The following is a 17246-nucleotide window of genomic DNA, read 5'->3' on the forward strand; positions in this document are numbered from 1 at the left end:
TTGCAAGCTAGTCAAATCTGGGAACATTGTTAGCACCTGGTTAGAGCTGGAAAGAAACTTATTCGGAGCAAGATAGACCAATAAAAAAAAAACCTGGAAAGACTTAGGACTTGGAAAACATTCTTCACAGAGAGAAACAATAAAAGACCCTGCAAGGTAGGAGCTAGGAGGATCATTAGCAGCTAGTTATAGCTGGGGGGGAAAAGCTACATTCAGAGTATAAGATGCACCCTTATTATCAGCCTCTTTTAGGGAGGAAAAAGGTGCATTTTATACTCTGAAAAATACAGTATACTCTTGGTAAAACAGATGGCCAGGAGTCTTTCTCTCCTAGATGACAAAGGGGAGCAGACAGTAGTGGGCTCTAAATTGCATTGCTACTGGTTTATGCGCAGAAGCATCCCAGGAAAGTGGGCAGAGCCTCCCACTGCCGTTACCGGTTCACAGAACTGGACCAAACCAGGAGCAATCCCTAATTTGGGACGGTTGACATTAAGCTGAATCCCAGACTTTCCCAGTGCAAACAACATAGCAAAAAGAAGTTCATTCATTTCACCCATTTCTCGGCGACCGTATTTTTCAGAGTATAAGACACACCTTAATTTGGAGGGAGGAAAACACCATAAAACTTTATTTTGATGTGCAGGCCTGGATGGTGTTCTGATTTAAGGCTCATGCAGATAATAATTGGAATAAATGATTGTTCAATGCATCTCATATTAAAACACAACTTCTTTATTTCTCTTCTGAAATACACCAACATTGCACGCAGTGTTTTTCTTTCCTCATCTCTATCCTTAGGAATTAAGTAGATTAGCTTGGTAGTAGCATAAAAGTATTCCACAAGTCATTCTAAAATTTATAGGCTAATCAGGGCTAACCAGAAGTCATAAAAGCAGGCAAATAAATCACACAAAGATTAGCATGCTCCAGAGCTTGTCGTGGACGGCTCCATCTTGGAAGGACAAGATTGACGAAATCAGCTTCTCTTCCATTTCACACCCGGACATGAGGTAATTGATTAATTAATTCCTTACTCTAATATCTCCTCCCCCTTTCTTCTAAGCATTTGTGAAAGCATCTAAAATGAACATATCTCTATCTCTTATCTTTCCTATTTGATTCATCTAAACTCATGTGTATATCATTAGTTCTGTGGCCTTCACTAACCGTGCCCTCTGTGGTTAAATCTGGCAAATTTACAATCTCTAAATCACCCTCCTCCTCTGAGTCTGAATATTCCTCAAGCTGCAAGGGAGTATACACAACAGATGGGGTAGGGAAAATCCTGGAATTCAGGTGTGTTGAGTTCCTGACCCCCTGTAAATACAAGTGTCAGAATTCTGACGGATGCCCTAATTTAATCATGAGTCTCAAGCCAAGTTTCAAAAGAAATGCAGTTATTTATTAGGTGCTTCATTGTTGGCATGTTCCCAAGTGAAGCCAGCTCTGGCCTCATGTAATTTATGGCCCAAATCATGCCGCTGTTTCCCTTTCCCCCAAGGTATGTCATCAATCACATTTGCCATCAGAGCAATTTCATGGGTTGTAGAGATCACTCCCTTTCGGCCACTGTGAGTAACCTTGGGATACGCCTTGAGAGGGATAAGTCTGGAATGTGCTTCTGTCTTCGGCTGCTGTGCGGTTTCATTGGTTTCCCATCCTACCATCTTTTCCTGTGACAACTCAAGAGACGGAGAGGGATGCATTGTGAGTTGACTACAAGGATGAATTGGGCCGGCTGTTTCTTTGTCACCACATGGACGTTTTGTAACCCCAAATGGCTCTTGCCAGACCAATCCGTGAATATAGCTCATCTGTCTGGAACCAACACTGCATTTCGGACATAAACACTCTAGAAAATGTCCAGAGATACTTTACTAGAAGAGCCCTCCACTCACAACAGAATACCCTATACAACTAGACTTACAATCCTAGGTTTAGAAAGCTTAGAACTACATCGCTTTAAGCACGACCTAAGCATAGCCCATAAAATCATCTGCTACAATGACCTGAGTGACAAAGCCTACTGCAAAAACATCGCCAAAAGGGCTTCAAGAGTTGTTAGCCTAATCCTACGTAGCTTCTCACACTACTAACCCGAGCATACAAAACTTTCACCAGACCAATCCTTGAATACAGTTCATCTGCCTGGAACCCACACCACATTTCGGACACAAACACTCTAGAAAATGTCCAGAGATACTTATTAAAGAGCCCTCCACTCCTCTACTCGCAACAAAACACCCTACGCAACTAGACTAGGATTAGAAAGCTTTACCTTCAACCACAACAATACATGAGCACGTGACAGATACAAACATAAAGTAAACTACAGTGATCCCCCGGGTATTGCGATCCCGATCATTGCGAAACGGCTATATGGCGATTTTTCAACCCAGAAGTAAAAACACCATCTGCGCATGCGCACCCTTTTTTTCTATGGCCACGCATGCGTAGATGGCGCTGGGCAGATCAGCTGCTGGGCGGCTTCCCTGGGTCTTCCCCCTCTTGCTGGCGGGAGGGCGAGAAGCCCCCCCCCCAGCACCCGCTCGCCCGCCGTTCGGCACTCGCCTGCCCTTTGCCCGGCCACCCGCCGTTCGCTCGCTGCTCGCCCGGCCACCCGGGTTTCGGGGGGGTGCTGGCAAGCCCCCCATGCCAGCGGCGACATTTTAAAACAGCCGCGCGGCTTCCCAACTGAGTCCCGAAGCCAAACGTCAAAGGCGAACTTCCGCGTTTGGCTTCGGGACTCAGTTGGGAAGCCGCGCGGCTGTTTTAAAATGTCGCCGCCAGCATGGGGGGCTTCCTAGCAGCCCCCGGACCCCCAAACTGGGTTTGGGGGGCTGCTAGGAAGCCCCCCATGCTGGTGGCGATGTTTTAAAACAGCCGCGCGGCTTCCCAACTGAGTCCCGAAGCCAAGGCGAACTTCCGCGTTTGGCTTCGGGACTCAGTTGGGAAGCCGCGCGGCTGTTTAAACCGTCGCCGCCGGCATGGGGGGCTTGCCAGCACCCCCCGGACCCCCAACCCGGGTTTCAGGGGCTGCTAGGAAGCCCCTCATGCCGGCGGCGACGTTTTAAAACAGCAGCGCGGCTTCCCAACTGAGTCCCGAAGCCAAACGTCAAAGGCGAACTTCCGGAAGTTCGCTTCAGGACTCAGCTGGGAAGCGGCGTGAGCGAACGGCGTGGGCGGGCGAAGGGCGGGCGCGTGGGCAGGCAGGCAGCGGACAAGCGGCGGGCGCGGCAACAGCGAGGAGTTTGCGTGGGCGGCGGGGAAACCCCAATCTTCGGCTCCTCGCTGCTGCGGTGGAAGTAAAAACACAATCTGCGCATGCGCAGATGGTGTTTTTACTTCCGCAGCGCTACTTCGCGAAAAACCGATCATTGCGAGGGGTCCTGGAACGGAACCCTCGCAATAATCGGGGGACCACTGTACTCTAAACTCGACAGCAGGAAATACGACTTTAGTAACCAAGTAGTTGATGCATGGAACTCACTACCAGAGTCTGTAGCATTGTCATCTAACCCCAAAAACTTTACCCTGTCCACTGTTGACCCCTCCCGATTCCTAAGAGATCAGTAAGGGGTGTGCATAACTGCACCAGCATGCCTACCATCCCTGTCCTAATGTTTCCCTCTTATTAGTACCCATCTCAGCATTATATCTTTGAATGCTACTAATATATACTTGACAAAATAAAATTTAAAAATAAAATGAAATAAATTAAAAAGTATATCATTTGGCTTAGCTGTGCCAGCCCTGGAGAGATGAGGTTTTACTAGATAAATGGTCAAAGCAATGGAAACTGCAGTTTAATGTTTCCAAATGTAAAATAATGCACTTGGGGAAAAGGAATCCTCAATCTGAGTATTGTATTGGCAGTTCTGTGTTAGCAAAAACTTCAGAAGAAAAGGATTTAGGGGTAGTGATTTCTGACAGTCTCAAAATGGGTGAACAGTGCAGTCAGGCAGTAGGGAAAGCAAGTAGGATGCTTGGCTGCATAGCTAAAGGTATAACAAGCAGGAAGAGGGAGATTATGATTCCACTATATAGAGTGCTGGTGAGACCACATTTGGAATACTGTGTTCAGTTCTGGAGACCTCACCTACAAAAAGATATTGACAAAATTGAACGGGTCCAAAGACGGGCTACAAGAATGGTGGAAGGTCTTAAGCATAAAATGTATCAGGAAAGACTTCATGAACTCAATCTGTATAGTCTGGAGGACAGAAGGAAAAGGGGGGACATCATAGAAACATTTAAATATGTCAAAGGGTTAAATAAGGTCCAGGAGGGAAGTGTTTTTAATAGGAAAGTGAACACAAGAACAAGGGGACACAATCTGAAGTTAGTTGGGGGAAGATCAGAAGCAACATGAGAAAATATTATTTTACTGAAAGAATAGTAGATCCTGGGAACAAACTTCCAGCAGACGTGGTTGGTAAATCCACAATAATTGAATTGAAACATTCCTGGGATAAACATAGATCCATCCTAATATAAAATACAGGAAATAGTAAAAGGGCAGACTAGATGGACCATGAGGTCTTTTTCTGCCATCAATTTTCTATGTTTCTATGTCTTTAATACAACCAACCAGCCACGAAACACCCCCCCCCCCCTGAAGAACGCATCCTGTGATTGCTTCTGAGCCTGCTTCCTTTGCAGAAAGGTGCAAGTTTTGCAAAAAACAAAAACAAAAAAACCTTCCAGGAATAATAGGTGACATCTCTGTCCCCCCGAGCAGATCGATACTGAGAATGTTCTCTCTGGAATAGAATGGGGATCATTTTGCCAAATAGGACAGCAGAAGAAAAGATTAGCTCGCAGTGCAAAATGTCAGAACAATTTGTCATGGTCTGCCAAAGCAAAGCAAGCATTTGGCCAGCCAACTCAAGCCGTCCCAGGCCACCCCCCACCACGGAAAAGGGTTGAAAAGGAGAAGGGGAGAGAAGGCCAACACGTCAAAGGGTTAGAGAGCTTCCCCAAAGAATTAGTATTCCTTCTGAAGAAGATTTTTTTTCAGCTCTAACCAGGGGATAAAACAATGTGCTGAAGCCAACCAGACTAAGGACGCTAGCCAGATGAATAGATAAGTAGATCCCCCCCTTATTTTCCTCCCCCTAAACTAAGGTGCATCTTATACTCCGAAAAATATGGTAGTTTTGCCTTTAAATCTAAAATGCTATCCATCCCTATTGGATTTTCCTGGCAGCATTCCCTGCTTTAATGCCATTTTAATTAAACACATACTAAATGGATCGAAGTAAGGGGTTCCACTACTTGAGTGTGGTGCAATTGTGTAGCTTGCCTGTTTTTTTTTTAATGATAGTGGAGTTCTTAACTTTGTCTTTTAACATTAGATTTGTATTGTATTGCTATTGCTGTCGTGAGCTGCTCTGAGTCCTCAGAGAGGGGCGGCATACAAATCTAATAAATTACGATTACGATTACAATTATTTTATTTATTTATTTTATTTATTTTATTTATTTTATTTATTTTATTTATTTTATTTATTTTATTTATTTTATTTATTTTATTTATTTTATTTATTTTATTTATTTTATTTATTTCATTTATTTTATTTATTTTATTTATTTTATTTATTTTATTTATTTTATTTATTTTATTTATTTTATTTATTTTATTTATTTTATTTATTTTATTTATTTTATTAATCAGATTTGTATGCCGCCCCTCTCCGTAGACTCGGGGTGGCTAACAGCAATAATAATACAATGTAAACAAATCTAATATTTAAGTTAATTTAAAAAGAACCCCAATTTAAGAAACCAATCATACATACTGACATACCATGCATAAATTTTATAAGCCTAGGGGGAAGGGAAAGTCTCAATTCCACCATGCCTGATGACAGAGGTGGGTTTTAAGGAGCCTACGAAAGGCAAGGAGGGTGGGGGCAACTCTGATATCTGGGAGGAGTTGGTTCCAAAGGGTCGGGGCTGCCACAGAGAAGGCTCTTCCCCTGGGTCCTGCCAAACGACATTGATTACAATTACGATTATGATTAATTGCAGGGAAACAGACGTGGGATCCATGTGGCAAACCAACTCCGTATTGCACAGACATTTTTACTTTCCTCCTCCAAGTAATGTTGCTTTTTTTTAAAAAAAAGCCCAAACTGGCCCACAAAGACCCATCTCCTGCCCATCCATAAAAGTTAAAAAAAGAAAAATCACAAAAGCCATTTCCGTCATAAGGAGGCTGCCATCCGGGAAGAGAAACAACTTAGCCAGCAGATGCGACATTCAGCACATTAACCGGCTTCCTGAAGAATAAAGAGTTCTACCTTTTCACCAACAGGTTTTTTTCCCTCCCTGAAAGGACTTTAATGCACTAAGGGGGGGGGGGGAATCTATCACTTAGCGAATGTCAAGTGTGCTGCTTTCTCTTTGGCTTGTATGGCAGTTATTGTTCCTCTCCTCTGCTCGCCTCATGAAAGGACCGACTCCAGCCTGTTATTTAAATGCAGGGATTGTAATCGCCATTCAAGGAGCGGGACAAAGATGGGATTTTGGTGACTCGGGCTTGGAGGGGCAGCTCCAGAAAAGTGGGATTGACCCAGTGAAGGGCTACCAACATTTTTACTACCACGCAGTATGCGTGGCTTATTCAGGATGCCCTGCAATTTCTTTCAACATCTTTCAGTGCAAATTATTATTATTATTTATTAGATTTATATGCCGCCCCTCTCCGAAGACTCGGGGCGGCTCACAACAGCAATAAAAACAATATAACAGTGGAACAAATGTAATATTAAAAACATTTAAAACCCTATCATTATTTAAAAACCAAACAGCAACATTCATACCAAACATAAAACAAAGTGTAAAAAAGCCTGGGGGAAAAGTGTCTCAACTCCCCCATGCCTGGCGGTATAAGTGAGTCTTAAGTAGTTTACGAAAGACAGGAAGGGTGGGGGCAGTTCTAATCTCTGGGGGGAGTTGGTTCCAGAGGGCCGGGGCCGCCACAGAGAAGGCTCTTCCCCTGGGGCCCGCCAAACGACATTGTTTAGTCGACAGGACCCGGAGAAGGCCAACTCTGTGGGACCTTATCGGTCACTGGGATTCATGCAGTAGCAGGCGGTTCCGGAGGTACTCTGGTCCAATGCCATGTAGGGCTTTAAAGGTCATGACCAACACTTTGAATTGGGTGCTCAGGGGTGGAGCTCCATTTTCGCAACCCTCTGCATCCCACCCCTGGATTGACCCTGCTTTAAGAATAGTGGGATTGACAGTACCATAACAAGATGGATTTAAAACTGGCTGACCAAATGCACCCAATGAGTAGTCCTCAATGGGTCTATGTCCACATGGAGAGAGGTAGGCAGCAGGGTACCACAGGGATCGTATCTGCCACTATCTTGAGACAAACAACATAATAACCACCAGCCAACATGGATTCATCAGGAACAAATCATACCAAACCAACCTCATCTCATTCTTCAACACTGTGACCAAATCAATTGACCAGAGAAATGTAGTGGACTTAATATACCTAGATTTTAGCAAAGCATTCAACAAGGTGGACCACAATCTACTACTCTGGAAAGTAAAGAAAAGTGGGATTGACAGTAACACAACAAGATGAATTGAAAACTAGCTGACCAACTGCACCCAATGAGTAGTCCTCAATGGGTCTATGTCCACATGGAGAGAGGTAGGCAACGGGGTATCACAGGGATCAGTCCTAGGCCCAGTACTCTAACATACAGTATTTGTCAAAAACCTAGATGAGGGACTAGCGGGGGAATTAATTAAATTCGCAGACAACACCAAGGTGGCGGGAATGGTCAATTCCCAAAGAAAAACAGAAAAACAGACCCAGGAAACTACTCAGAAGCAAAAAAATTAGCAAAAATTGCCAAAATCCTGTGAACCAACGCATCCCCCCTGAGAAATCTCGCTCCGAGGAACCCGCCTGCCCATTGGTCACCCAGAGCTGTGTGCGTCACTCCATTTTTGCTACTGGAACGCCTTCCCCCATCATTCTGGTAGCAACCTTTGGAATCAACTCCCCCCGGAGATTTGAACTGCCCCCACTCTCCTCGCCTTCCGCAAAATGCTAAAGACCCATCTCTGCCGCCAGGCATGGGGGGATTAACCTCCCCCCTTTTTTTCTCTGACCTCTGTATTGATCAGCTGGACTGAGTGTGTATGACTGTGTAGTTAATGGGTTTTTTATACCTGTATTTTAATTTAGTTTAAATTTTAACGTTAGATTTGTATTGTATTGTATTACTGTCTTGTGGTGAGCCATCCCGAGTCTTTGGAGAGGGGCAGCATACAAATCTAATAAATTCAATTCAATTCAATTGAACCTCATATTGGTTCTACTTTCCTTCCCTGCTAGTTCACATAGTGACAGAAGTGCACATTTTGCAGGTGCGTGCTCACTTCACTCTCATACGTTCGTTCCTTCCTGGAAATGACCCTCTGCACATCCACAGAAACCTTTGCACATGCTCAGAAGGTGGGGTTTTTTGGGCAATCTGCAGGAACCACAGGAGCAGTTTGGGAGGTGGACCACCATTCGTCACTGCTGGTTCGGTGAGCTACAGGAAATTTCTGCTACCAGTTCTATAGAGCCAGTCCAAATAGGCAGCCACCCACCACTGGTTTGTTGGTCTTTAGAAAGAGAGTCAGGTTCTATAAGTGGTTGGAACATCACTGGTCTCAGGGGGCCTTGGTCGCTCCCCATTAATCAAGCTCCTGGCTACGGCACTTTCCTGGCTGATGTCCTCTCTCTCCTTGGAAGATGTCCTCCCGGGGAATTTGCTTCTGCCTGTACGAAACCTGGAACGAAAAGCACAACTCTGAGATAATCCTGGTGGATTTACTTGCTGACCTTGAAGTGGAAAAGAGATGCTTGTCCAGAGGCCAAAGCTGAATGTGCTGCAAAACCCCTTTTTTCTCTTCCCCAGAACTACCAAAAAAGGGGGCAACACAGGAGTGAAATGAACCTAAGAACATAAGAAGAGCCATGCTGAATCAGGCCAAAGCCCATCGAGTCCAGCATTCTGTGTCACACAGTAGCCCACCAATTGTCCATGGGGATCCTGAGCAGAAAGAGAAGGCAAGACCCTCCCTTTCCCCTGACCCCCAACAAATGGTACTCAAGGGAATCCTGCATGCCTCAACCAACTTAGAGGTGGCACTTGGACATCTGTTTCAATAACCACTGATACACTTGGCATCCATGAATCTGTCTATGCCTGCCTTGTAGCTATCCAGGCCGACAGCTGTCACGGCCTCTTCTGGAAGTGAATCCCATCAACCAAGGAGCCTCTGGGTAGAGAAATATTTCCCTTTATTTGTCCTTGCTTTCCCACCTTTGAGCTTTAGGGAGGGCCCCCTTTTCCTAGTATTGTGCGACAGAGGAAAGAATTTTTCTCTATCCACCTTTTCTATCTCCTGCATGATTTTATGCACTTCGATCAATCACCTCTTAAACGCCATCTTTCAAGGCTGAAGAGACCATGCAACCTTGGTATATATAGTTTACGCATGGTATGATTGTGTTGTATGGTTTTAATGTTGGGTTTTAGATGTTTTAATATTAGATTTGTTACACTGTTATTATTTTGTTGTGAGCCGCTCCAAGTCTACAGAGAGGGGCGGCATACAAATCTAATAAATTATTATTATTATTATTATTATTATTATTATTATTATTATTATTATTAACCTGGTTTCATAAGGGAGAGGCTCCATTTCCTTGATCATTCTTGGTGCCCTTTTCGGCACCTTTTTGGCACCTTTGCTACCGGTTTAGCCCAGTACGTGTGTACAGCTAGCGGTGGCTGCAGATGATTCGGATTGGCAGGTAGCAATGGCGGCACTCGGCTCCACCCGCCCGCCCAGACAGAGCCATTTTCTCTCTTTTTTAACCCTCTGTGCATTCGCAAAGCATTCTGCGCAGTGGGTGAAAAAGTGTACACGCCAATGGAGCGCGGGCATAAAAAGCACACAGCACGCACTTCCGAACCAGTAGGAAAGGTAAGTAAATTTCACTGCTGTGGAATCATCATTTATTTATTATTTATTTGTTTGGTTTTTTAAATTTATAATAAATTTTAATTGATTTTTTCGTAATAATAAAAACATGCACACTACATATAACACAGTGCTCAGTGGTCTCTGTACCCACCACCAGACAACACCCAAACCACACCACTAAAATGAGGGTATACTTTATATATAGCCTTTTGAAGTAAGATCAATGTCTATTTATGTATTATAAAGTAATTCCAAATTATTCTTCATAGCTTGGTGCCGAATTCTACTAACTATATAACCTCTCACCCTATTTATTGTTTATTCATTAACTAAATTTGTAGGCTGCCTACTGTCGAAGGGCTCAGGGCGGCTTAGAGCAAAAAAATAACAAAAAACAAATACAGTGATCCCCCGCTCGTTGCGAGGGTTCCGTTCCAGGACCCCCCGCAACGAGCGGGGTTTCGCGAAGTAGCGTTGCGGAAGTAAAAACACCATCTGCGCATGTGCAGATGATGTTTTTAACTTCCGCAGCGCTAGCGAGGAGCCGAAGATTGGGGGCGGCGGGGCTGTTTTAAAACGTCGCCGCCGACATGGGGGGCTCGCTAGCACCCCCCGAACCCTCAACCCAGGTTTGGGGGGGTGCTAGCGAGCCCCCCATGTCGGCGGGGACCTTTTAAAACACCCGCGCGGCTTTCCAATGAGTCCCGAAGACACGTCTTCGGGACTCATTGGAAAGCTCCGATTGTTTTAAAACAGTTGCGCCGTTCTCCGCTGACTCCTAAAGCGGGGTGCGAAATGACTTGGAGGAATGGGAAGCTGAAACCGGCCGATTTGGACTTCCCATTCCTCCAAGTCACTTCGCCGCTCGTGTCCTGGCTAAACCGGGCAGCAGGAGACAGGCTTTGAGTTTTGGCTGCGGGGCGAGGGAGTTAGGAAAGTCCTACTTCTCCCCCCGCAGCCAAAAACTCAAAGCCTGTCTCCTGCTGCCCGGTTTAGCCAGGACACGAGCGGCGAAATGACTTGGAGGAATGTGAAGCTGAAACCGGCCGGTTTCAGCTTCCCATTCCTCCAAGTCATTTCGCACCCCGCTTTAGGGCGACAGGCGGTGGGCTGGGAGCCGCAGGCGAAAGGAGCTCGGGCATTGTTCTCCGGACCCCGCCCGCTCAGCCCCGCGGCGGCCCTTTCCCTCTCCAGGCTGCGGGCGGGGTCCGGAGAACAATGCCCGAGCTCCTTTCGCCTGCGGCTCCCAGCCCACCGCCTGTCGCCCGGTTTAGCCAGGACACGAGCGGCGAAATGACTTGGAGGAATGTGAAGCTGAAACCGGCCGGTTTCAGCTTCCCATTCCTCCAAGTCATTTCGCACCCCGCTTTAGGGTGACAGGCGGTGGGCTGGGAGCCGCAGGCGAAAGGAGCTCGGGCATTGTTCTCCGGACCCCGCCCGCTCAGCCCCGCGGCGGCCCTTTCCCTCTCCAGGCTGCGGGCGGGGTCCGGAGAACAATGCCCGAGCTCCTTTCGCCTGCGGCTCCCAGCCCACCGCCTGTCGCCCGGTTTAGCCAGGACACGAGCGGCGAAATGACTTGGAGGAATGTGAAGCTGAAACCGGCCGGTTTCAGCTTCACATTCCTCCAAGTCATTTCGCCGCTCGTGTCCTGGCTAAACCGGGCAGCAGGAGACAGGCGGTGGTCCGGGGGGCGCTGGCTCTCGGCGCTTTCGAGCTGAGTCCGGGAGCGAACTCGCTCCCGGACTCGGCTCGAAAGCGCCGAGAGACAGCGTGGACAGGCCCGTTCCTTGGCGCTGGCTCTCGGCGCTTTCGAGCCGAGTCCGGGAGCGAACTCGCTCCCGGACTCGGCTCGAAAGCGCTGAGAGACAGCGTGGACAGGCCCGTTCCTTGGCGCTGTCTCTCGGCGCTTTTGAGCCGAGTCCGGGAGCGAACTCGCTCCCGGACTCGGCTCGAAAGCGCCGAGAGACAGCGTGGACAGGCCCGTTCCTTGGCGCTGTCTCTCGGCGCTTTCGAGCCGAGTCCGGGAGCGAACTCGCTCCCGGACTCGGCTCGAAAGCGCCGAGAGACAGCGTGGACAGGCCCGTTCCTTGGCGCTGTCTCTCGGCGCTTTCGAGCCGAGTCCGGGAGCGAACTCGCTCCCGGACTCGGCTCGAAAGCGCCGAGAGACAGCGTGGACAGGCCCGTTCCTTGGCGCTGTCTCTCGGCGCTTTCGAGCCGAGTCCGGGAGCGAACTCGCTCCCGGACTCGGCTCGAAAGCGCCGAGAGACAGCGTGGACAGGCCCGTTCCTTGGCGCTGTCTCTCGGCGCTTTCGAGCCGAGTCCGGGAGCGAAATCGCTCCCGGACTCGGCTCGAAAGCGCCGAGAGACAGCGTGGACAGGCCCGTTCCTTGGCGCTGTCTCTCGGCGCTTTCGAGCCGAGTCCGGGAGCGAAATCGCTCCCGGACTCGGCTCGAAAGCGCCGAGAGACAGCGTGGACAGGCCCGTTCCTTGGCGCTGTCTCTCGGCGCTTTCGAGCCGAGTCCGGGAGCGAAATCGCTCCCGGACTCGGCTCGAAAGCGCCGAGAGACAGCGTGGACAGGCCCGTTCCTTGGCGCTGTCTCTCGGCGCTTTCGAGCCGAGTCCGGGAGCGAATTCGCTTCAGGACTCAGCTCGAAAGCGGCGAGAATGAACGGCGTGGGCGGGCGAAGGGCGGGCGGCAGCGAGGAGTTTGCGTGGGCGGTGGGGAAACTCCTCGCTGACGCCAGCAAGAGGGGGAAGACCCAGGAAAGCCACCCAGCAGCTGATCTCCCGGTTGCCATCTACGCATGCGTGCCCATAGAAAAAACGCACGCATGCGTAGATGGTATTTTGACTTCCGGGTTGAAAAATCGCGAAGTACCCTGTTCGCAATGGTTGGGGACGCAATAAACGGGAGATCACTGTAGTTGTTCTGGAGACCTCACCTACAAAAAGATATTGATCAAATTGAACGGGTCCAAAGACGGGCTACAAGAATGGTGGAAGGTCTTAAGCATAAAACTGATCAGGAAAGACTTCATGAACTCAATCTGTACAGTCTGGAGGACAGAAGGGAAAGGGGGGGACATCATAGAAACATTTAAATATGTTAGTGGGTTAGATAAGGTTCAGGAGGGAAGTGTTTTTAATAAGAAAGTGAACACAAGAACAAGGGGGCACAATCTGAGGTTAGATGGGGGAAAGATCAGTAGCAACATGAAAAAAATATTATTTTACTGAAAGAGTAGTAGATGCTTGGAACAAACTTCCAGCAGACGTGGTTGGTAAATCCACAGTAACTGAATTTAAACATGCCTGCAATAAACATATATACATCTTAATATAGAATACAGGAAATAGGATAAGGGCAGACTAGATGGACCATGAGGTCTTTTTTCTGCCATCAATCTTCTGTGTTTCTATGTTTCTATCATCATAATACGGTAGCAATAGTATAAAACCCTATTAAGTGTTGTACCACATGATTCTTGACAAATGTATCTTTTTCTTTTATGTACGCTGAGAGCATATGCACCAAGACAAATTCCTTGTGTGTCCAATCATACTTGGCCAATAAAATTCTATTCTATTCTATTCTATTCTGTTCTATTCTATTCATATCTCACTAATGCAATCATACCATGTCATACATCCCAATCAAATCTTATTTAGGTCAGAATTAATATATCCTATTTTAATATATCCTATCCTAAAATATCCTATTATTTAGGCCGGAATTAATATCATCCTATCCCTAGGATCCTGGGGAGTTCACTTTAGGATAGGGTTTTTGGACAACGTTTTTGGTGATGCTTGGTGAGGAGGTGTGTGCAGGAGCTATGCTCTGAAAGAAAATCGATATAAGCTGGGTGAGGGCAAAACTTGGTTTTATTTCATTTCAATCTAATCCAATAGAATTCCATTAATATGATAGCTCCCTCTACATTTTCCACACTTCCTAGGCTGTGCTAAGCTCCGCTGATATAATTCAAAAGCAATTTGCCTGAATCACCAAATTGATTCGGTACATGGAAGGGAAGTCAGTGATATAAGTAGTTTTGGGCACTTCCAGGCAGGTCCAGAGAGGATGATTAAAAAAAGCAAAGAGGGCAGCTGTAACTGAAACCTTCCAGTTTTCGTGTGTGTGTGTTGCATTATCTATACGCACATACTTTTATTGTACCCAAAGGACTCTTTGAACTGAGTCATAAATTTGAATGAGACTGTGGATGATTTTTATACTTTATTTATTTACCTGGCTTTAAGAGTAAGCCTCTAAGATTGGATGCCACATAACCAATCAATCAATCAATCAATCAATCAAGATTAGTTCCCCTCCTCTCCCTTCAAAACTTTTAAAATAGGAGGCTTGCCTTAGATTCAAAAGTAGCCCAGGATCATCATGCGAGCTTCCACGGCTGATAATAGTCTACAAGATGGTTTCAGAAACTTCATCACTCCCCCCACTCTTCCTCTTGGGCTGAGATTTTATTTTATTCCATTTTTTTTATGCTGCCCTTTCCTTAAACTCAGGGCGGCTTATAACATGTTAGCAATAGCATTTTTTAACAGAGCGCCCACAATCTGGGTCCTCATTTTACCCACTTCAGAATGATGGAAGGCTGAGTCAACTTTGAGCCGGTGATCAGATTTGAACCGCTGACTTTCACATCTACAGTCAGCTTCAGTGGCCTGCAGTACAGCACTGCAATACCTGCTGCACCACACCTTTCTTTCTTTCTTTCTTTCTTTCTCTCTCTCTCTTTCTTTCTTTCTTTCTTTCTCACTTACTCTTTTTCTCTCTGAGGAGTTCCCTCAGATCCTTCCTCCTTCTCATTATAATCTTCCTTCCTTCCCTTCCTTTTCCTTCCCCCTTCCTTCCTTCCTTCCTTCCTTCCTTCCTTCCTTCTGTCCTCCCTCCCTCTCTCCCTTCCTTTTCTTTTTCTTCCTTCCCTCTTCCTTCTCCTTCCTTCTTCCTTCTCCTCTTTCCTTATTTCTCCTCCCTTCTTCTTCCCATCTTCCCTACTTTTTCTTCGTCTTTCCTCTTTCTCTTTCCCCCCTTTCCGGTCCCTTCTTGCACGCTCTAATGCAAAAGGGCAAACATTTCTCCTTTTGTTTTGTTTTCAGTTTGTTTTGCTAGCCCTCTGCCAGCGAAAACAGAGCGGGGGGCATGTGCGCCCCCAGACTCCATTTTCCCTGGCATTTATTTATTTATTATTTATTTTATGTATTTATTTTGTCAAACAAGTATTATGGTATGTATTAACATAATATAACATAAGTAGAACGTAGTAATAGAAAGGATAATAAGACAGTAGGACAGGGCCAGTAGGCACAAAAGTGCACTTATGCACACCCCCTGCAGACCTCTTAGAAAAGGGGAGAGGTCAATTGTAGATAATGTAAGGTTGAAGGTTTTGGGGTTGGGGGAAGCAACAACAGCCAGGTAATGAATTCCAGGTGTTGACCACTCTACTGCTGAAATCATATTTTCTGCAGTCTAGTTTGTGGGTGGCCCCATGGACCAGATCCAGGGGTGGGCTGCTAAGGTGGAAGGGTGACGTGTGCTCGCAGGTGTGGCTCTGAATGCTAGCAGAGTCCAGCGCAATTCTGCTGTTGCACTTGGGCAGGTAGCAAAATTGCACGCAGACACGCAGCTTAATAAAATAAATGTTCTCCACAATGTAACACTTGGAGAAAGAGTGTGTTTACATGTTTATTTGCCTTTTCCCCCAGGAGCTGAAGATAACATGCACAGCACTTCTGCCTCCTGCTTTTTTTCCACAACAACCCTAGGAGTTGGACTGACAAGGAGTGACCATCCGAAAGTTCCTCTAAGAACTTTTATGATTGAAAGGTGGACAAGAACTCTGGGTCTCCTGGTAGCAATTACCCCTTAGAACAGTGATGGCGAACCTTTTTTCCTTTAGGTGCCGAAAGAGAGTAGACATGTGCTATCGCGCATGTGCAAGTGCCCACACCCATAATTCAATGCCTGGAGAGGGAAAAACAGCTTCTCTCACCCCCCCCCCCCCGAGGCTCTCTGGAGGCTGCCCTCCCCTCCCCTCCCCCCTGGAGGCTCTCTGGAAGCCAAAAATACCTTCCCAGAAACTTTGTAGCAGAGTTAGGGCAACAGCTCATGTGCTACCCAATTTGGCTCTGCGTACCACCTGTGGCACCCGTGCCATAGGTTCACCATCACTGATCTAATCAGTCAAACCCAAAATGAAAGTTTTCTCTCCTATCTCCCCCACAAAGTCCAGAAGCCGATTCCAAGTAGAAATAAAAGTATTTGTATTTTTCCCCCTTTGATCAAAACAGTCAATTTTGCCATCGCTGCTAACTCTGTCAATTTTTGCAGCCATTCATCCATTGTGGGCGATTGCGGTAATCTTCCCATTTCAGTGCATAACGTCAATGTATATAACATCAAAGTTCTGAATTTTTTTCCCCATGTCTTTTTCCCATTCAACCCAAGAAGAAAGGATTCTGGTTTTCTCTTTATATTCATCTTAAGAATTCTCTGTATTAAGATATAACTCTTATACCAGTAATGGGTTTAGGTGCCAAATGGATGTGTGTGCATATGCTGGCATGCGTGTCCATGCCCACACCCCTTGTCTTCCCCCCCATGCATGTACACACACCCCACCCTGACCATGTGCACAATACCATGCATGCGCACAGGCCTCACTGAAACCTGGGACGGTGAAAAAAAAATCCAAATAGGCAAATCGAAAGTTCAGAAAAACAGACTTCCAGTTTGCCCATCATGCTGGGTTTTTTTTGCATCCTGAAGAGTTCAGGGAAGCTTCTTGAAGCCCCTCTGTGCTAAAAGCAGCCCAATGAGCAAACCGGAAGTTGAGAAAACAGGCTTCTGATTTGACCGTTGTGCTGTTTTACTCACTCTCGGGTTTCAGGAAGCTTCTCTGAACCCTCCAGAGTGCAAAAAAACTTTACAATGGGCAGTCTGTTTTTCCAAACTTCTGGTTTGCCTATTGTTCTGCCGGGCTCTCTGATAGGAGCCTCCCGAAAGTTCAAGGATACAAATTTCAGACACATACACGTTTGAAAATTCAAAACAATGTTCTTTATCACTAAAGTCAAAATAAACTAAGCATTCTTTTTGTATTGCAAAGAGCACTCTTCCCAACACAATCAGGTAGTCTGTACAATTTCCCTTAAGCAGTCATTAAGTACTTAGCCAGCAGCTGTGGAGAAACGTCACACCC

This window comes from Erythrolamprus reginae, chromosome 10 (assembly GCF_031021105.1).
Source record: "Erythrolamprus reginae isolate rEryReg1 chromosome 10, rEryReg1.hap1, whole genome shotgun sequence".
Classification (NCBI taxonomy): Eukaryota; Metazoa; Chordata; class Lepidosauria; order Squamata; family Dipsadidae; genus Erythrolamprus; species Erythrolamprus reginae.